This window comes from Bidens hawaiensis, unplaced genomic scaffold (genome assembly GCF_021521415.1).
Source record: "Bidens hawaiensis isolate Kalapana, Puna unplaced genomic scaffold, B.hawaiensis_p1.1 tig00015446_1, whole genome shotgun sequence".
NCBI classification, from domain to species: Eukaryota; Viridiplantae; Streptophyta; class Magnoliopsida; order Asterales; family Asteraceae; genus Bidens; species Bidens hawaiensis.
The window spans coordinates 255914-278262 of record NW_027492378.1 but is presented as its reverse complement, the minus strand read 5'-3'; the positions used below and the strand labels follow the sequence as shown (position 1 = coordinate 278262).

The 22349-nt window shown below is 42.6% G+C and overlaps 1 pseudogene; it reads left to right on the top strand.

The window, feature by feature from the left end:
- Window positions 1–1822: 1822 nt before the first annotated feature.
- LOC143549157 (zinc finger BED domain-containing protein RICESLEEPER 2-like) lies at window positions 1823–14512 on the top strand (annotated as a pseudogene).
- Window positions 14513–22349: the final 7837 nt, after the last annotated feature.

The window sequence follows — 22349 nt, the reverse complement described above, 5'->3', positions numbered from 1 at the left end:
ACTCGCTATCGATGCACAGTATTGAGAGCTGGGCCGAGATGCAGCAGATTTTCCTTAATGAGTATTATTCGAAGTCGAAGACTAACGAAGCCCGGATGGATATTCGACAATTTGCACAGTCACCGGGTGAGTTATTTTATGAGGCATTTATTCATTATAAGGAGATGATCAGGAAATGCCCGCACCACCAGATTGAGTTGCGGGAATTAGTGAAGTGTTTTGTTAACGGGTTGACTTACGAGGACAGAAAGTACTTGAAATCGTCATGTAATGGGATGTTGAACCAACCAGAAGAGGATGATTGGGATTTCCTTGAGTTTATGTGTGAGGATTCTAAGTTAGAAACAGCAGCTGAACGAAGATGAAAATTTGGAACTACCAGGTCAGTTAAATCAGCCTCGAGCGAGTCAGACAGAATTGCAGAGTTGGAACGAGAACTCGCGGGTTATCGGAAAGGGAAAAAGAAGGAGGTTGGTAAAGTCGGGGTGAAATTCCCGGTTTGTTCAGATTGTGGTGAGTTGGGGCATAAGGTTGAAGATTGCCCCGAGGTTGATGATGACGAGTATACCGATGAGGAAGAAGTCAGTTACGCGTACTGGGAGTCAAAGGGCCAAGGATTCAATTCGAACACTTATCACCTGGGCCTAAGGAATCACCCGAATTTCAAATACAGGAACGCGTCGAACCAGTCGAACCCGAACTTTCAGGGGTCCAGTCATAACCGACAACAGAACAGCTACCGACAGGGTGGTTCGAACAGTCAGTATAATAGTCAGGGATATAACAGAGATGGTTACCAGGGTAATAGTTCGTCAGGTAATCAGAATCAAGATCAGCAGAAGGATAGTTCGGGAAATTCAGATGAGTCAATACATTCAAAGTTAGATGCGTGTTGAAGCTCGTGACTGATAATCAGAAGGAAACGTAGAGACCGTTCGAATTGAGAGACAAGTCAGCAGAAGCAATGTCAAAGCAGATTGGTCAGCTCGCAGTAGACGTGGCGAGATTTCAGAAGAACGCGGACCAACTACCGAGCGATACCACAGTAAACCTTCAACATGCCAGCTCAAGCTCGAAGAAAGGTAATAGTGTGCACATTAACACGGTAAGTCTTGTACCTCATTTTGAAATTACCTGTGTTGAAGTTGAGTCACCACCGCAGTTTGTTGAGGCGGTGGTGAATGATGTTAGTGATGAGAATGAAGGTGTTGGTTAAAATGAAATGGTTTTCCAAAGTGAAGTGAAATTAAAAATAGATGAATTAACTTTTTGTGAAAAATGTCTAAACGCCAAATTGACCAACATGGGAGATAAGGAGGTGGAGAATAATACCACCTCAAGTAAACTCCAAGACCCGGGAGTGCCATTTTTATCAATTCAATTTGGAGATTTTAAAACTGATCGAGCACTTCTAGATCTTGGAGCATGTGTTAGTGTCATGCCCGGTAGTTTATATGATCAGTATGAGTTTGGCTCGTTAGAGAGTGTAAATACCACCGTGGTGTTGGCGAACCAAATTCATACACACCCCCGGGGCATGGTCACTAATGTAATGGTCCAAGTGGACGATTTTTGCTACCTAGTTGACTTCCTTGTACTTGATTATGCTAAGGGTAATATTAAACAATCTGAAGTCATACTGGGCAGGCCTTTCCTTGCAACAACACATGCGGTAATTGATTGTGCTGAGGGATTTTTGGGCATTAAGTGTGGGAACCGTGTTAAGCGGTTATTATTGTTTGAAAATGCTACTAACACTCTTGTTGACAAGTGTGCACCATCGTGCACAAATCATACAAGAGAGGGATGTTTTGTAACTGACATGAACGAGCTGAAAGGTAGCAGTGAGAAGAAAGATTGGCATGAGAAAGGCGTTAAGATGAAAGATGGAGAGAAACCGAAAGTATGGAAAGGGAAGAGAGAAAATAAATCGGTGAGTTCTATGGTGACTTCATCGACTTATGAAACTTCTTGAAGCATTCGAGGCATTGTCGAGTTGTAGACACGCAATTCAGCGCTGACCGGGAGGCAACCCGGGGTTTATAAGTTTGTTCCATTTTATTTTATGTTTGTGGAGTCGTTGTTTGACTTTTGCCTCGAGTTATGTGCAGCAAATCCCAAGTGTGGAGAGGCTTTTGGTGAAGTGTGCATCATGGAGGTTCGGTAAGCATTTGGTCAATTTCACTTCAATCCAGGTACGCATTGCAATTTCGACTTCGGAAACGTGTTCAGGGTGTAGTCGGGATGTCGAAAAGTGACTGGGTAGGAAAATGCCCGACGCAAAAATGACAAAAAAAAAACTTTTTGTTCTCTGGGGACCATCGCGGTACGCGATGGCCCTGGAAGGTTAACCATCGCGCTACGCGATGGTTGACCTGGCATCTCAGACTTCTGACGTCATCGCGTAGCGCGATGACGCCAGACCAGCCACGATTGCGCTACACGATGGTGGTCGAACCCTAATCTTACCAAGTTTTGGTCGCGTAGCGTGACCCTCATCTCCATGACCCATCGCGCTACGCGATGGGCCATGGATAATCCGAAAAAAAAAATATAATAATAATAATATATTGATTGATATATAACACCACCACCGCCACTCCGTCCTCCCACCTTCTTCTCTCTTCACTCTCTCTCTCTCTCTCACCGTCCCTCAATCGCCGGCCACTAGGGCTGTCAATTTCTGACACGAACCTGTTAACACGACACGACACGACACGGGTTTTAACAGGTTTGGGTTTAACCTTAACAGGTTTCGTGTCTTTAACATGTCAACCTGTTTAAGACATGTTTAAATTCGTGTCTTAACAGGTAAAACACCTGTTAACCTGTTAGTACACGTTAATAACATGTTAATATTTTAAATTTAATTTAATATATATATGTGTATATACAGTTAAATATTCGGTTTCAATTTTCCAATTCCGCGTAGCGATAAGACGGTTTAGTGCCCCAGACCTAACTAATATCAATATCTGTTTTACCTAATTAATATTAATATCTATTTTTAGAGTTAATATATTGCCATTTACAAAGTAACAAAATTGAACTTCTCATATTTCATCTCTTGATAATTCATTCTCAAAACCTAATCAAAGATAACCAGACCGCCACCGTATGACGGCGAGTCGGCGACATCGACTTACACAGGGCATATCGGTTGTTAGACTTCATACGCTTTATCATTATAATCAGTGAGTTTCTGAATCTATCATGTCGACATAGTTTAATTATTTCTAGTTATTATGCATAATCATAACTTATGTATTATTGCTATATATCATTCATGTAGCATTTAGTGTATTTTTTGTGATGGTTTAAACTTTATAATTGTATTAAAGTTGTATTGTTATGTATTTTTTCTTTATTGTAGATGGATTCCAATGGTAAAAAAGTTGAGTTAGAAAATGATAACTCAAAGAATATGCATATGGAAGATGATGAGGTTGAGTTTGTTGACTTAGAAGATGATAACGATGTTGATGATAAAAAAACAAGGACAAAAAGACAACGAAAGGATAGATCTATAGTGTGGAAGTATTTTGTTAAACTTCATAAGAAACCAATATGAAGAGGTAGGTCCCAGCAGAGCCCAGTTGGACCCGCAGGACTCACCTTGAAGAGAGACTTCTGCGCAGAAACCAACTGGATCCGCAGGACCCACCATGCTCAGAGACGTGACGTCCTTACGCGCAGTACGCAAGCTGTTCCCGCAGGAAATGCCTCCCAATGGTGAAGTACTCCGCCTGTTCCCGCAGCTGCGGATACAAGCCATCAGGGAAGGCCACCCGCGCAGCAAGGCTACACGCACAAGGCACTTAGCTCTCAATAATTCAGTAGTTACCTGAAGAAATGAGCAAAGCCGGGAACAATCCCGCACAAAGGCGGGAGGGGGAATACTCCCGCCCAATGAGCCAGTCCGTACGATACTGGAAGATCTTTTGTACTGTACCTGACGAGGTATGGGCAAAAGATCTGACCAGAGATACGACAGCCCATTGACAACAGTATGGCGAGCAGCATGCTCTTGTACTGTATGTCACTATTAGCCGCTACCTACTCAACAACTCCTGTCATACCACGTGCATAGCCTGCAGTTGGTGGAAAAGGAATAGTACACAGCAGGCCTGGTCCCTGTCAGCCGCTGCCTACCCACCAACTGCCAGCATGGCACGTGCGTAGGCCACAGTTGGTAGAACAGGAATACTATTCAGCCGGCTATACCCTCTTGGAAACCTACCTTCGGCTATAAATACCCCAAATGGTATGATCATCTCATCTTATCTGGTATCTTACATCATATACCTGATATCTGCTCTAGCAATCTCTTAATATACATTTATATTCAAGAGCAATCTAGTCTGATTCTCACGCCGGAGGGTGGTCACAAGGAGGAACCCCCCCTTCTCAGTGACGAGCTCACGGTGTCTGTTTTGCAGGTTATCAGAAGAACCATCTTTGCCGGGTCTAACCCCTCGTGGGAAACATCTATTTAACCCCCAGATTATCCGTTATCTGCCCGGGGTCGATTAGTGTTTCTTCATTGGCGCCATCCGTGCATAAAAGCTAGAACTTCATTTCTTTTCAGTTTTTTTCAAACTTCTGGAAAGATGGTTAAAGAAACTCCGGTAACCACAACCCCAGCTACTCAGGGGGATACCGGCGGCTACACAGTTTTTTTGAACACTACCCCGGTTACCCAAGCCGGGGCAAGTGCAGTAAATTTTTTAACACTACCCCAGTTACCCAAGCTGTGGCAAGTGCAGTAAATAATCGCTCACTGGGATTCACCGATACCCAGTTAGAGAGACAACGAACGAGGCTCCCCCGCCAAACACTCGATGAAGTTAAAGCGTGGGCGGAAGCACGTCAAAAAGAATTCCAAGCCGAGTTGGATGAATGCTTACGTTCACTCCAACAGCCTGAGGAATTCGGAGAGTACTGGGACAATGATTCGGAGGAATCCGATAGTGACGCAAACCCTCGTCATAGGGCGAAAGGGAAGCGTAAGGAAACGGATTCCCAACCGAGAAGGCGTTTTGGAGAAACCTTCAAACCAAAAAACGCAGGTGGAAACCCACGTGACTTCTCCAAAACATTTACGCCAACTGCTGCAAAGGCGGGAACGTCCAAATTTGCAAGGGACATTGCGGAAGCAATCGTCCCGAAAAGTGCCAAACAGATGTCCAACATCGGCACTTACGATGGTATATCTGATCCAGACGATCATTTGAACAGGTTCATAGCGGGGGCAACCGTCAGTAGTTGGACGGAACCTACGTGGTGTTACATGTTCCAAATGACGCTTGTTGGGGCAGCTAGAACGTGGTTCGATCGTCTACCAGTCCACCACATCTACGATTGGGAAGACTTCCAGAAAAAATTTAGCCAACACTTCAGCCAACAAAGAAAGTATACCGAAGAGCAATGGACAATCCTCAAATGCATTCGAGAGGAAGATGAATCTTTGCCAGACTTCATCACTCGCTTCAACTCAAAGAAGCTAAGTCTGGGTAATATTAGCGAAGATCTTGTTCGCGCTGCTTTCATCCAGGGCGCAAACGACCCAGAGCTCATCCGCACCTTAACGGGTAAAGATGGCATGCCATCCACATGGGATGCCATCATGACAGCAGCTAAACGCTTTGCGGAAACGGAGAAGCAACTGGGTAGAGATCTCCCCCAGAGCACAAACCTCTACACCCAGAAAACAAGAGAAGACAACGTCCTTACCGCCCGACTAAACAAGAAGCGGAAGCTAGGCATTTGGCAGTCAAGGGTAAACTTTGACACCTCATCCGGCTTGCAACATCGGTTAGGCGGAAGGGATAACGTACAGTCGAACCAGAACTCCAGATGGACGCCACTCACCAAAAGCGTCACCGAGATATTCGCCACTGAGGAGCTCCCATGGCCAAAGGCTCCAATAATCCGACATCGTCACAATGCTGATCGGAGCAAATACTGTGACTTTCACAGGACAAAAGGCCACAACACTGAAGAATGCACAGACGTAAAGGACATGGTCGAGGCATTTGTCAGAGATGGGACGCTCGAGCACCTCGTGGCGCAATGAACGCTGAGCAGGCTGATGCGTGTAGAACCCCAGCAGGGGAAAACACGAATAAAATTGCAGCTTCAATGTTGGAGACTACATACTGCGTAAACAACGAGATCCCGAACCAGGTGCATATCGGCTCGATGGCACTCCCATCCCAACAACATGGAAGGGAGCTCAATTACACAGTTTGCATGTAGATCAATTCCAAATTTGTAAAGGCCCAGAGCCACTTCTAATGGAAATGATTCTCCTTAGAACATCGACGCTGATGATTTTACATTTATACTTATGAACTTTCCACACGGATATGTCGGTCTTCGCCGCATACATAAGTGTGAAAGTCGTTGCGTGGGGAGGGCGGAAAAACCCGCATAAACCCAAAAAGCGGCAAACCTTCATGCAGGTCAGTTAAAGGTAAACTTATCCCACTAAATGAAAGTGCCAGTATATCCGCACGAATCATGGTAGAGGAAATTGAACACTAACCTATTAACAACCGCGCGTCGAACGGTTAATTTATTCAACACTGATGCCGGTTTTCACCGCGTAATTACGGGGAAAGTCGTTGCGTGGGGAAGGCGGCAAAACCAGCATAAACCCAAAATATGAGGTAAACTTCCACGCAGGTCAGATATAGGTAAAGTTTAGCCATCCTACTAAGTGCAAGTGACGGTTTTACCCGCACAATCACGAACGAGGAAGCAAAACTTTAACCTATTATCTACCACGTTCAAAGGTTAACTTATTCTAAACACTTAGAAAATTTCAAAGGAAAAGATGAGGAAAACTTCCACGCAGGTCAGATATAGGTAAAGTTTAGCCATCCTACTAAGTGCAAGTGACGGTCTTATCCGCACAATCATGAAAGAGGACGCAAAACTACTTATTATCTACCACGTTGAAAAGTTAAATTATCTAAGTACTAAAGAAATTGCTAAGTTAAATCAGAATATGCGTGAAACAAACAAGGCAAGGGATTGGCAAATAATCTTTATTCCATCGAAATTCAATTATTACAAAGATTGCTGGGTACATACCCGCATACAAAAGAAGCTATACAAAAATAAAAATCTACTCTAATGGTGGAAAGGGATCTTCAAGATCAAGCCTCAGGACCACTACCACTTGGACCCGCACCATCCGTAGAGTGTGGCGGTTCAAGGAAAGCTTTAAGGATAGCTAGCCCATCATCAGCAGCGGCAACTTCGTTTACCTTCTCCACCACCGGATACGGGAAGGCGGCATACTGATTCACTGATTGGTCGTATACAGCTTCAGTATCCACACCAAATAAAGGGAAGTTGGAAGGCGGGATGCCTTTCTCAACGAACCCTAGACCAAGCAGGAAGCCGGCCTTTTCCCCATCCTCATGAGAAGCGTTGAGGGCTGCGCTCATAGCATCGTCATAAGACGTCTCCGTGAAGACCCGATGCACAACCTACAAAAAAGTAAAAATACAAGTATCAAAACCTTTTCTATTTACAAAGAAGCGTAAAGACATTATTAAGTTAAGCTTACCTGAGACAACGCTTCTCGAAGAAGCCATTCCTTGGCAACCAGAGCTTCTTGGAGGGCAGCTTGAGCTTGGTTACGGGCGCGTTCGGCTTCACTTTGGTTGAGGTTGGCAAGCAACACTTCTTTAGCTGCAGCCTCTTCAACGCCCTTTAGCTTCCGCTCAGTCTGGTCAAGCACCCCCCTCTGGTCCAGGATCTCTTGGAGCTTCTTGGCGTCTTCCATCGCCAAGGCATCATGAGCCTGTTGGAGCGCCTCTAATTTGGCTTTAAGTTCCTCATTCTCGAGGCGTAGAGGCTCAGCAACAGCTTCAGCCTTGGTGGCCCTCTCGGTTGCGTTCCTTGCAGTTTCCTTAGCCAGCCGAAGCTGTTCGTTAACAGCTTGGGCAGCCTTGGAACGGGCCTCGAGCCGGGCCTGAACTTCAACCTCGAGAGCCTTGAAGGCCTTCTCCTTTTTCGCAGCCACTGCGGTTAGCCTCCTATTCTCCTCCCGGACAGCCCGCGCCTGAGCCACTTCTTGAATGCGAGCTGCTTTTAACTTGTCATTTTCACGACAAAGCAGCTCGACGCGCGGCTGCATTTGGGCCAGGAGAACCCGAAGCTCATTGGTTAGCCTACCCTCCTGGTAGCTAGCCATGGCTTCCCCCAATGCACCACTGGGAGCTGCGTGACGAGCCCACTCCACGCACTCCACAGGTGTGCGAAGGGTTGTTCCTCGGCGGATGTTCCATCGTGGAACATACACTTCATTGGAATCCGACACTGCAAAAAACAAAAAGCAGTTAGGAAAAGATGATATATATAAAAAAAAAAAAAATAGGCCAAAAGAACCCTACGCACCTGTAGGGTCAATAACAGGCCGATAGCCGCCAAACCCATCACCTGAACCCAAGGGAAATCCGTCCAAGAGGTCAGGTAGATGGGAAGGAGGCAGAGGTTGGCGAGAAGCCCCATGCATACCTGAAGGATCGGCCGTCGTTGCCGATGACGGAGGAGGCATGGTAAAGGCCGCCGCGGTCGCCGCTGCGGAGTCCGCAGCAAAAGTAACCGCCGGCTCAGTGAAAGATGCGGTAAATATGGCACTGACAGCCGGCGGTGATGTCATCACAGCTGGAACAGTTGGCTCAACGGAGTGAGCAACTGAACCAGCGGAAGCAGGCGCAGGCGCAGCCGCCTGGGTCGTCGCCTCAGGTAGGCTGACCAAGCCTACCGTCATGGGCGGGGAGGTACTCCTCCCCGCTCCACCCTGGAATGCGGTAGCATCCACGCCTGCACAAGGAAGATAAGTATTAATGATGGAAAGCTATGAAGTTAAAAATAAAGGAAGTTTGTACTTACGGGTTTTCTTGAGCCTAAAAGTGCGGACAGGTGTGGACGAACCCGATGGAGCCGGCCTCTTTGCGCCGCTCACCGTCGTCATCCTGGGCTCTCCGGAGGTGACAGTCGCAGCCTCCGGAGCAGTGGTCTTATAACCACCGGGGTTCCCCGCCACCTCCTCGCTCTCGGTCTCTGAGTCAGACCGAGGCACCGGATCGGCAGTGGAGGCCACCTTCGCCTTCCCCTTCCCGCCGGCGGCCTTATTCTTCCGCACCAACGGAGGACCATCTGCGGATTCCTCATCAGAACATAAGATTAGAGGAATTCCAGCAGAGGTTTCAGCATTGAGGGGTCGAGGGTTGAATAACGCCTTACCTGGCCGCCTGGCGCTCAGGATCTCGTGGCCTGGCGGGTAGACCTCCACGAACCGATCCGCCATCTGTTCAAGGATGGGTAACTCGTTCTCATCTAGAGCACGAGTACCCATCCGGGCGGGACCATCAGCCTCCCGCGGATACAGGAGCGACTGCAAGTCGTTCCCCTCCGAAATAAAAGACAAAACAGTTAGAAGACAAACCTATATAAACAAAGTAAACAGAGCATACCGTAAGGAACAGAGTTCAAACCGTATTCGAGGACGATCGGGATCTTTTGCGCATCCGCATCCTTCCATACCCGGCTCATCCCGAGCATCACCATCCCGGACTCCGCAAAGCGGTAAACCGGAGATTGGACTCTGGATATCTTCGAGAACCATTCCGCCTCCTGGTAGTTGGAGGCGTGAAGGCTGGGGAGTGCTTGCCCATTCTTGAACTTCATGGCAAGGGGGATGGCGCGAGCGGAGATAAAAAAGAACTCCCGCTTCCACGAACGAAGACTGCGCTCGGTTGCGCAAATCTTCAAACCCTTGATTCGGGTTATCAGAGTATACCACCCCTGGATGCACCTCCAAGAGTAGAAGGTCATCAGGCGGTCGACGAAGGGCTCAATGCCCAGAATCCGGCACACCCACTCGAAGTGGCGAATCTTCGCGATCGCCATCGGGTGCACCTCCGTCAGGTGTACACCGTGCCTCTCTAGGACACGGTACACAAACTTTGTCAACGGGAACCTAAGATTCCCATAGACAAAGAATGCAGCATATACCCCGATCTTGCCTCTGGGGGCATCATACACCGTCTGATGAGGTTCAGGAAACTCAGGCTCGAGAGACTCGAGCATGAACTTCCTGACGATGTACTGATATAGATCGACAGGCAGAGCACACTGGCACTCGCCAGCAGTACTCTTGTCATCGGCGTACACCCCAGCCTCCTGGGCTGTAGCCTCAAGATCGTGAGAAGACATCTTGCAGGTATGAAAAAGAGAACGATTTCAAGAGAATGCTCGACTGAAAAGGTGAGTATTCGCCGGAAATCGTTTTGAAGATGAAGAGAAAAGTGAGTGTGGATTACAAAGGACCCTCTCCCTCTTTATATACTAATCGCAATTAATGCGATGAATTTAATGCGGAAGAGAGAGAAATCGAAGGTGTAATGAAACTATGACACGTGGCAAAAAGCAGGCTGGCAACAGCTGTTGAAAGGACGCGTGCCAGTAATTTCGCGGCCACGCGCCCGAAAAATCGTGCCCACGCACCTGAAAAAGCGCCTGGAATACCCATATACTGTCACGTCGCCATAACTTCCTGCACGTCCTGACACAGTCAGAAGAAACCGTCGGACGACGTTTCAATAGTTTGGACTGTTCTTATCCTTTCACCAACTCTTCGAACTTCAAAATTTCAAAAAGATTCAAAAGCGGGAAAATACCCTTTACCTTGGCAACCAAGTAACTGTAAGACAGGTGCGGGTACAGTGTTAAGGCAAAACCCTTCACATACTTAGCACCTGCAAGGAATTGAAGCCAAGAATTCCTCGGCAACCAAGTAACTATAAGACGGGTGCGGGTACAGTGTTAAGGAAAAACCCTTCACATACTTAGCACCCGCAGGGAATTGACGCCAGGAATACCTTGGAAGTAAAGTAACCGTAAGACGAGTGCGGGTACAGTGTTAAGGCAAAACCCTTCACATACCTAGCGCTCCGCAGGGAATTGAAACCAAGAAGGATCCTCTGGGCAATGCTTGCGGAAACGGGAATAACATCCCCGCATAGCGGGAACGTCGAGAACTACATTGTTTGAAGCTTCAAGATGGAATTGGTGGTTTTAACATAATTGATCACTATGTTCAAAACTACCAAAACCTCATGGAGAATCCACACAAGTGGGACTCAACGCTCCTGACTTGCGAGGAGGTTACAGACCTACCCGCATCATACCCAAAGATCAAGCAGGAAAGTCGGGAATTTCTGCAAGTGACATAAGGACTTCCGTGGGAAGAATCCCCATGGAAAACCTTAAAACTAAACCCTTTTCAAAACCCTTTGCTTAAGTCCAAAAGTTCACCTCACTTTATAAAACATTCATGAGAAGAACATTGGACTGGGGGGACTTGAAGAGGTAGGTCCCAGCAGAGCCCAGTTGGACCCGCAGGACTCACCTTGAAGAGAGACGTCTGCGCAGAAACCAACTGGATCCGCAGGACCCACCATGCTCAGAGACGTGACGTCCTTACGTGCAGTACGCAAGCTGTTCCCGCAGGAAATGCCTCCCAATGGTGAAGTACTCCGCCTGTTCCCGCAGCTGCGGATACAAGCCATCAGGGAAGGCCACCCGCGCAGCAAGGCTACACGCACAAGGCACTTAGCTCTCAATAATTCAGTAGTCACCTGAAGGAATGAGCAAAGCCGGGAACAATCCCGCACAAAGGCGGGAGGGGGAATACTCCCGCCCAATGAGCCAGTCCGTACGATACTGGAAGATCTTTTGTACTGTACCTGACGAGGTATGGGCAAAAGATCTGACCAGAGATACGACAGCCCATTGACAACAGTATGGCGAGCAGCATGCTCTTGTACTGTATGTCACTATTAGCCGCTACCTACTCACCAACTCCTGTCATACCACGTGCATAGCCTGCAGTTGGTGGAAAAGGAATAGTACACAGCAGGCCTGGTCACTGTCAGCCGCTGCCTACCCACCAACTGCCAGCATGGCACGTGCGTAGGCCACAGTTGGTAGAACAGGAATACTATTCAGCCGGCTATACCCTCTTGGAAACCTACCTTCGGCTATAAATACCCCAAATGGTATGATCATCTCATCTTATCTGGTATCTTACATCATATACCTGATATCTGCTCTAGCAATCTCTTAATATACATTTATATTCAAGAGCAATCTAGTCTGATTCTCACGCCGGAGGGTGGTCACAAGGAGGAACCCCCCCTTCTCAGTGACGAGCTCACGGTGTCTGTTTTGCAGGTTATCAGAAGAACCATCTTTGCCGGGTCTAACCCTCGTGGGAAACATCTATTTAACCCCCAGATTATCCGTAATCTGCCCGGGGTCGATTAGTGTTTCTTCACAATAGGTGGAAAGATTCAATGCAAGTGCATGAAGTGTAGACATGTTTTGTTATATGTTAGCACCCAAGGTACATGTAATCTAAAACGACACCTAACTAGTTGCATTGGTAGTAATTATCAAGATGTTGGTCAAATGCTTTTTAATAGTGACATGAAATTAATGTCTTCTAGCTATGATGATAATAAGTTTCGTGACATGCTTATAGCTGCTATTGTTATGCATGAACTGCCTTTATCATTTGTAGAGTATAAAGGCTTTAGAGATTTGTTTGCATACTTGCAACCCAAAGTGAATGTCCCTTCTAGGAATACTGCTAGATCTGATTTATTGAACTCTTTTACTAGAGAAAAGGCAAAGGTTAGAAAAATGCTTTTGGAAGCACCTGGAATGTTATGTCTAACTTCAGATTTATGGACTTCTATTGCAACTGATGGGTATTTAGCAATTACAGTGCATTTTATTGATAAACAATGGATTTTGCAAAAGAGAGTCCTATCATTTTCTTACATGCCACCGCCTCATACCGGTGTTGCTTTATGTGAAAAGGTGTTTTCAATTCTAGTAGAATGGGGCATAGAATAAAAAATACTTTGTGTGACTTTAGATAATGCATCTAGTAATGACACATTTGTTGGGCTTTTAAGAGAACAATTGAATACAAAGTCGCCACTTGTTTCAAATGGTAGATATTTTCATTTGAGGTGTTGTGCACATATTCTGAACTTGATTGTTCAAGATGGGCTTAAGGAAATTGATGAATGCGTTTACAAAGTTAGAGAGAGCATCAAGTATGTGAAAGGAGCACAAGGAAGGAAAGAAAAGTTTTTGGAGTGTGTTAAGTTGCTTTCTTTAAGTTCGAAAAAGGGGTTAAGGCAAGAAATTCCTACTAGATGGAATTCTACCTTTTTAATGCTTGATAGTGTCATTTATTACCGACGTGCTTTTTGCCATTTGGAAATTAATGATTCTAATTATAAGAGTTGTCCAAGTAGATTAGAGTGGGACACGATTCAAAAGATATGTAGTTTTCTTGAAGTTTTTCATGGGGTGACTAATGTTTTTTCGGGTACTAAGTATCCTACAGCGAACTTATACTATCCACACATTTATGTGGCTTATTTTACATTGCATAAAAATTTGAGTTCAAAGGATGAGTATATGAAAAAAATGGCAGCGTTCATGATGGCAAAGTTTCAGAAATATTGGTCGTATTTTAGTCTTACTTTAGCTATGGCTGTGGTGTTGGATCCTAGATACAAATTACATTTTATTGATTGGAGTTATGGAGTAATTTATGGAGCCGAAAGTGCTGAATATGAAATTGTTGATCAATTTGTGCATTCTACTTTTAATGAATATGCCATGTTAAATGCTGGTAATGGTTCATCTCCAACTTCGGACAATGCAAGTTGTTCAAATGCTAGCAATGTTGTTGACTATACAAGCGACAATTGTCCGCATGGAGTTAGAACAATACTTATGGTATTTTATATGTTTGTTTGTACTAATTTTTGTTTTATATTGTTATTGAACGATTAACGTACTAATTTAGTAATTCAATTATTCATTTTTAGGGTTTTGATCAGTTTCAGAGTAAAGATTTTGAAACTAACAACAAGTCAGAAATGCTATTGTATTTGGACGAGTCTAGAATTGGCAGGAATACAGAACTAGATGTGTTGGTCTTTTGGAAAGCCAATGAGTTTAGATATCACACACTAGTAAGGATGGCTAGAGACTTTTTGACCATTCCGGTATCTACAGTAGCATCCGAGTCTACCTTTAGTGCTAGCGGAAGAGTACTTGATCAACACCGAAGTTCACTTGGTAAAGATACCGTTGAAGCTCTTGTTAGCACAAAAGATTGGTTATATGCAGATTATCGTAATGTCCATTTCCCTGCTTTTTATTAAGTTTTTTACTTAGTTTTTATTTTTAATATTGTATGTCTGTTTGTAGGTTCTAATGAAGTTAAGGTAAATGAGCTCACTGAAAACATAATGGCCCTTGATATTAATGGTGAGTCAGGTGATTCAAACCCAACCAACAATTCTAAGGTACCAAATCCATTGTTTCTAAATGTTTATAAAATTTTAGTTTCCTATATATTATTGCACTTAAAGTAGTTGGCAATTTTTGTTTTTAGGTTTGAAATTTTGGGAATTTTTTGTGTGAAGATTTAAAATTGAAGATATGGTTAGAAAGACCTGTTTGAACTCATAATTGTTTTTAATAGATGTTATGATTTGCTTTTGGATTTGGATTTTTGTTTCAAATGCGTTATGGATTATGTATCATTCAAGACTTTTATGCACGTTTTGGCAATTTTTGTTTAACTTCACATGTATTATGTATCGTATCCTTAAGCATGTCTCTAAACAGGTCTTAACGTGTTAACCTGTTTCTAAACAGGTTCGTGTTCGTGTTTGGAAAAAATGACACGATTAGTTATCGTGTTGTGTTTGTGTATAGCACTACAGGTGTTCATGTTTTATCGTGTCGTGTCTTATCGTGTCGTGTCCGACATATTATGACAGCCCTACCGGCCACCATAAACCACCCACCGATCACCATCATCATTTTCAGTTCATCATCACCACCACCACTCTTTTCACTCTCTCTCTCCCTCTCCCCCTATTTCTGTTGATGTTAATTGGGAATTGCGGTTTATTTTGATTGTCGGGTGTCGGGTTTGATGTCGATTGGTTATGGTTTATGACACGTAGGTTCGATAGTTTGAGCATTGGTTTTGGTTGCCGGGTTTTAGTGTTATTGAGTTTTGACGGGATTGCATTTTGTCTCGGGTTAAGTTTTAAATGTTCGGGTGCCGGGTCGGGTTTCGATTTTCTAAGATAACAATAATAATAAAAGTAAAATAAATAACGAAAAATAAAAATTTCAAAATTTTAATATTATTTTAATATATTCTAATATTATAATATTATTTTAATATAAAAATTATAAAAATTTAATTTTAATATATATAATATCACATAAGAATATTTTAATATTTTAAATAATAATAATAATATTTTAATTAAAATCATAAAAATGTAATTCTCATTTTTTAATATCTAATATTAATACTAATAATAATATTAATAATATTTTCTAATATAGTAATATAATTTAATATTATAATAACAATCTATAATCTAATATAATAGTATTTTAACAAATTGTAATTACTACTAATAATATTATTAATAATATCATCTCTTAAAAAGTATTAATTTAATATATATATCTATATATATATATATATAAATAATATTAATTAATCTATAAGTATAATAATATTTTCCTATAATATAAAAATATAAGTTAATAATATTATAATAATATAAATAGATCTCGAGACCCGATTCGCCCGATTTTGTGAATCCCGATTGTGTTAGTTGTGTTGCACGTTTTTCGAGACAATAGTTAGTGCGTCTGTTTATATATCGTTCAAGTCAGTTTTGTTCGAGTCGAGTCGTGTGTCGTGTCGTTTATTGTTTCAGGATTTTTGAGCGTTAATCGTATTTGGGTTATCCGCCGATACTCAATCTCCATTCGGGCGGAGACACTTGGTTATTTTATTTGTATATAGAGTATACTGATTTTTTCTCGTTTTTCGTGTATGTTATTGATATTCTATCCTCGTTATGCAGCATGTCGGACACTCCAGGACCTTCATCAGGCGCCGCCGGGCGCAAGAGACAGAGACCAGCCGGCGCGAGACGGCGTGGTCCCTTAGCCAGATAAGAGGTTCTCCAAAGCCCCCACAGCCCGTGGTGCGCCCACCACGGGTCATCAGGTACGATGGGGACGAGATCCCGATCACTCCCGATACAAATCGGGAGGCGATCATGGGGGATGGCCGCCTGATCCCTCACACATTCTACTATTCGCTCCTTTGTCGGAGGAGCAGACTTCGTATCGCTGCTTCATGGCGATGCAGCTGCTCCAACATCGGACGATCAATTGGGGACTACTTCGTTCCGTAGACAAATAGGCGGCCGTCCTCACTTGTGACTCGGCACAGTACGTCGAGCTCACACGTGAGTTCTTTTCCACTTTTAGGCACATACCCACCGATTTCTCTGAGCCCTTTGCGGTGTTTTTTGCCCTCGGCCGGCAGACATTCGAGATGTCTGTACCACAGTTCGTCGTGGCCACCGGGTAATACACCAAGGAAGAGGTGCTGACCCCGGCGTTCCTTACGAGCGTCCGGGGTTATACTCTACGATCGCAGATCGATCGGGAGTTTTGGCTGACCGAGGCCTAGTTAGGCAAGTTCTGGGCCACGATAGCGGACAGGGCCCACTCGAGCACAATTGTCAAGTCGTCCATTCGGGATCCCGTCCACCGATACCTTCACCGCATTATTGCTTGCTCTGTCGTGGGCCGTCATTCGGGCCACGATAAGTGCAGCAACATTGATCTTTTTGCTTTGCTATCGATGATCACGGGCCGAGAGGCCAATATAGCGACGTTGCTTCTAGCGTCGTTCTCCCGGAGCCGTAGTTGGTAGGGCCGGTCAGCCCAGTTGGCTTTGGGGCCGTATATTACACGTATTGCATAGTGCCTCGAGGTATTTGACCGTTACCCGATTGATTATTTTACTCGAGGGCCTGCTACGACCCCTTACGATTTGGAGGATGCCAGGAGGGCCGGATATTATGAGATTCATGATCCACCCACGCTCGTCCCGGTCCGACAGGGCCTTAGGTACCACCACCTCCGGGGAGAGACGCGGCTGTCGCGCTTCAGATGGGTATCCCGACACATCGACAGTCCGTCCATGTCCCCCATATTATGAGACCGCAGCAGTAGCACCCTCTACGGCAGCCACATCAGCCGCCGCAGCCGCCAGTCACACTCGAGAGTTTGCATCAGTAGCAGGTGGAGATGCGGGCCCACATGGCCCGCCAGGACGAGTATTTTCGCATTTTATTATCTCATCTGCAGGTACCGATCCTAGCATCCTTACAGATACATCAGCAGGCTGGAGATCAGGCGGAGGCGTCAGGGTCGGGTCAGGAAGCTGATCAGCCTGACCCAGCGGGAGGTGTTTAGACAGGAGTTTAGCAGACGCCGGTTACCGTTTTTGGGTTGTTTTTCCATTTATTTTGTTTTTATTCATATGATCTGTATAATATTATATTATATTTGGGAAAACATGTATGGGTAACCGGTTGGGTAACAGTTGTATATATATTTTGTGATGTTTTTAATAGCTGTATTTGCTTTGTATATTTGTATATATTTGTTTATATGTTTGTGTTGCTTTGGAACTTTGTGGGTGTGTTCACTATAAACCCTCACGAGACCTCACTTGTCCACCCGGGCTACCGGGGGGTTTAAAGGGCTTGTTGTATACGCTAAATCCAACCGTGATTCCTACGAAAGTGAGTTAGGTTTTTTATTGTTTTTACTTAATTAACAAAATTGTTTTATGAAATTGACTAACTCGGCTCGGTAATGATTTTAGTAATATAATAATAATATTAACTCTCGAAAGACCTAAGTCTTATACTTGTGAGTGGTTGCTTATACATGTCTCGAGAATTGTGCAGATTTGATTAGCCAGTCTTGGTCAGGGGTGGAGACTTGTGTCACGAGTGCGTTAAGAGTTGTGGGCTGAGTTTAGCATTGCATTGTTGTTATTATCAGGTGATTTCAGTTTCATAAACTATTTTGTTATTTTTATTTTAGTTGGTATAAATGTAATTGTATAATTTGTTTTAGCTCATCACATTTGTTCCCCCGAGTTTTTAAGTGGTCAAACAGTCAGTTCAACCCCGTCCCCCGATTGATTATTATTTGTTTTATTATTTTAACATTGAGGGCAATGTCAACCTCAAGTGTGGGGATGGGGGAAAATTGAAAATTTTTAGCCTGATAGTACCTCGAAGAGTATTCAGAAACTTAAGTTATTAACTTCCACTTATTGCTATTAATGCCAAGTTAGAGGTTTTTGGTCATGGTTGGTTTTTCAGCTTCTCGATAGTTTTCCCGACAAATGTTTTTAAAATGAGAAGTTGAAAATGGAATCGTTTAGGCCGGGATAACGAGTCAAGGGGACGGGTATACATGTTTCATATCGGCAGCCTATATTTCCGGACATATTGTGAGATTGACCCCTATACTTAATACACATATTATATATAGATATACAACATGTCATCTCATTTAATGAGGGAAACCGGTATGTTTTACAGAATTAAAACTTGCTTGTCACATGCTTTTTGAGATCTTAATACCACCACCTGTATGGAGATTAGGACTTTAGAAAACCCGTTCCCTACATATTTTCCTCACTAAATAAATTCCTTACCCGACATTATCCCCTAGGAGCCCGTTTGGACCATATTCCTTTTTCGTTTGTTAAACTGAACATTACACACCATTTCAGCCTTGGCCTTTATTTTATTTTTACCCATGTGATGAAATCCAGTTTGTTATCAAGTTGTATATATTTCGAGTTGTACTTAGTCAGATGAGTTGTAAAGTTCAGAGTTGTAAATATCAGTTATTGATGCAAAAAAAAAAATTGAAAAATCAGGAAAAAGACAAAAAGAAGTTATCAGTTTGGTATTTCAGTTATTATTAGCAGTCGATTGTGTAATTAGTTGTTTGTATTCGTGAGTCTGTATATTGGTTTGTTTAACTGGGTTTCATCCACCTGAGTCACTAAATAAGCCTAATCCGCACCCAAACCTAAGCCTCAGCAAAACCATAGTCCGAGTCTTTATGCAACCGGTGGTTAATGGGTGGAGATAAGACTAACCTGCAAGCATATTAAGTTGTAACTCATATTAGGTATATTGAGGGCAGAGACATATACTGGCACATCTTTTGTCAGTCCAGATATTTAACCGAGTGGAGTGTTGATAGTGTGAGGGGTGTGAACATGTATGCCTTAACCGGAAACAAAGTACACTTGTCTGGGTGATTCTAGAGTTTTATTGTAACATTAACTTGATTTGTGGGTTGTCAATATAGAAAGTGTCAGTCTGGGAAACTGGGTATGACCTTAAACCTTACTAGTATTAATGGTGATAATTGGTTGACTTATGATGGCGGTTAATGTTTGCTTTAGAGTTTTGCTTGAGGGCAAGCAAAAGACAAGTGTGGGGATGTGATGTTCGGTTTATTTGTACATATTTTAGTTTGCTAACTTAGTTGTTTTAATCGTTTAGTTTAGGAACTTTGGTACTTCATACATGTTTATTGTGTTTCAGGTCACAGGTACTTAACGCACTTAATTTGGACCTGTACGAGCATGGAATGAAGACCCGGGATGTCCAGCACGTGAATCGAGACATTAATTTGGATTTGCTGAGAAAAGAGACCCATCGCGTAGCGCGATGGGTGTTGAAGGTGGGGCATCGCGCTACGCGATGCCTTGGAATTATTGACCAGGCGTTGACTTCTGGTCCATCGCGTAGCGCGATGGACCTGGGAGGAGACCATCGCGCTACGCGATGGTCACCAAAATCGGGAAAGCTAGGGTTTTGTTTTATACAATATTTTGACAACCCTAGACGCTATTCTACACCTTCGAGGTGATTTTCAGAGCAGCAAAGGGAGCCACCATCACTTCCAATCATCTCTAAGCATTATATATGTTATATCAGATCATAACCGAGGCCCGAGACCGATGCGCAGCTAGTTCCTTAAAGTCATACCCGGGATGTAGAGTATTGTATCTTTAAGTTTTTCTCATGTATTAAGAACAAATTGATTGTAACTATCTTTGATGTTAATCTATGAGTATTGATGTTTAGTATTGTTGTGCACAACATCAGTTTAGGTTTATTTCGATCAGAATGATTAGTGTGCCAGTTGCTATGATAATTGCTTGTATGATTGTTTTGACTTGTTAATTGCAAGAAAGCATACGTTTGCCCTTAGTTGAGTCACACTGGCAGGGACCGTTTGATAACCAGTGCCGTGTGTTAGCGAGCGTAGATGCCTAAGGTTTAACCAGTTAGTCAGTTTGTAGTTGACACAAGATAGTTTATTTGTTAAGTTGCATGAGTTTGTTGTTAGGTTACGTACTTGGATTCCCGGGTGTGATTTGCTTTGTTGATTGATTGAATCTTTGATTATTTGCTATTATAAAACCAAACTGTTTGCTAGTCTGATCAGCACTTTAATTGAATTACTTCATAATGTTAGGAATCGTTTACACTTTACACTAACCACATACTCCTCGTGGTTCGATACCCTACTTACCCTAGCTTGCTTTGGTGATTAGGACCTTGATTTAATTGTTTTTGACTAGATAGCGATAGTCTAGCATCACACACATTAAAGGAAGATGATAAATTTGCAAAATTGAGTGGAATGTGTGACCTTGCTCATGTAATGGTGGAACCGGAAAACACGCCACTTTTCCTTTGGTTCATCGTATATTGAAGCTATCGTTGGTTTTACCGGTTGCAACTGCAATCGTTGAAAGATGTTTTTCTAAAATGAAGCTTAGCAAGACGGATTTGCGCAATCGAATAGGTGATGAGTATTTGAACAATGCTTTAATGGGTGCGGTCGAAAGAGAAACGCTTGATAAAGTAAAAAAAGAGGATATAATGGCTCGATCTTAGGCTTTTAAAAACCTAAGGGAAGAAATATGCAGTCCATGTGTTTAAATTTATTTATCACCTTGTTTCTATTTTTGTTTAGTTTACATTGTATGAAATACGATTAAATTTTTTTTTAACGTAACCCCTGACATTTGGTTCTAGATCCTCCTCTAAACACGCCCGAAGTATATATCTTTTAGCTTGAACAACTTCAATATAAAAAGTTCATCAAAAGTCTGAAATATAGTAATTTGGTAACTATAAATACAAAGTACAAACTGTTAAATAAGTCTGGCTAAGTAAATTTTTTTTCCATTGTATCACAATAATTCATTCAATTTCATCTATTATATATATATATATATATATATATATATATATAATTTGCAAAGTTTGTGTGCAACATGAGTTGTACTTTGTGCTTTCTTAATATCTTTTTATTATTGTCAATTTCTTTTTCACTTATAACCCTACACTTTTTATATTTTACATGTTTGACATTAAATATTTTTTATTGTCAATCTCAACAATTTCACTTTCAACTTTGGTTACCAATATTTTTCATATTTTATACTTTTTTCATGTAATATTTCGGTTTAAATTTTGTGAGCTGAAGCAATGCAATGCGCGTTTGATTCAACGTTTTACGTATTCCCCCTTTTAACAGCATGTCATGACATGCGGTTCTTAAGTTGACTTAGTTATTATTTATAATGTTTTACGTTTTGATTTATTTTTTGCATGTTAACATGCCGTAACGGTTGTGTGTAGTTGAACGATTTTGCATGTACTTTTCATACGTTTTAAAAGACCCACAACAAAGTGTGGGTCCAATCCTCCCTTTAACACATGTGCTTGATAAAACGTTGTCCCTTTAACATACGGATTCGATAAAACCTTTCAACGTTACTTTTTACATGTTTTTACGCCTTCGTCACACCACGGGGCTAATTACTAGTTATTACGATTTATCAACGCTACCTTATAGGTGTAACCTGCATAGGACTAAGTTGTCAGTTAGCTCCTCAAAGTTAATTCATTGGATCGAACTGGAATATTTCAAACAAAGGAATTCTTAATCAATTATGACATTTTTGTTACAACCACTCCATTACCATTGTATTCTCATGCTTTGTCTTAAATGCATATGTCATCCCATTTGGCATTTTATGAATGATAGAATTAATATTCATATTTACTTTCTATATGAAAAATTATTTTTGGTACTTATGTTAAAATACATAATCTTGTATAGTAGAGTTAGAAATATATAATCTTGATCTAATAAATTAGTTATACATGCACGCACATAAATCTAAACTTCATAAGTCTAATTTGCAAACTTAAGGACGTGTAACCTATCATTTTAACCAGTAAACAAACACATTATATTAAACTATTTTATCCATATATAGT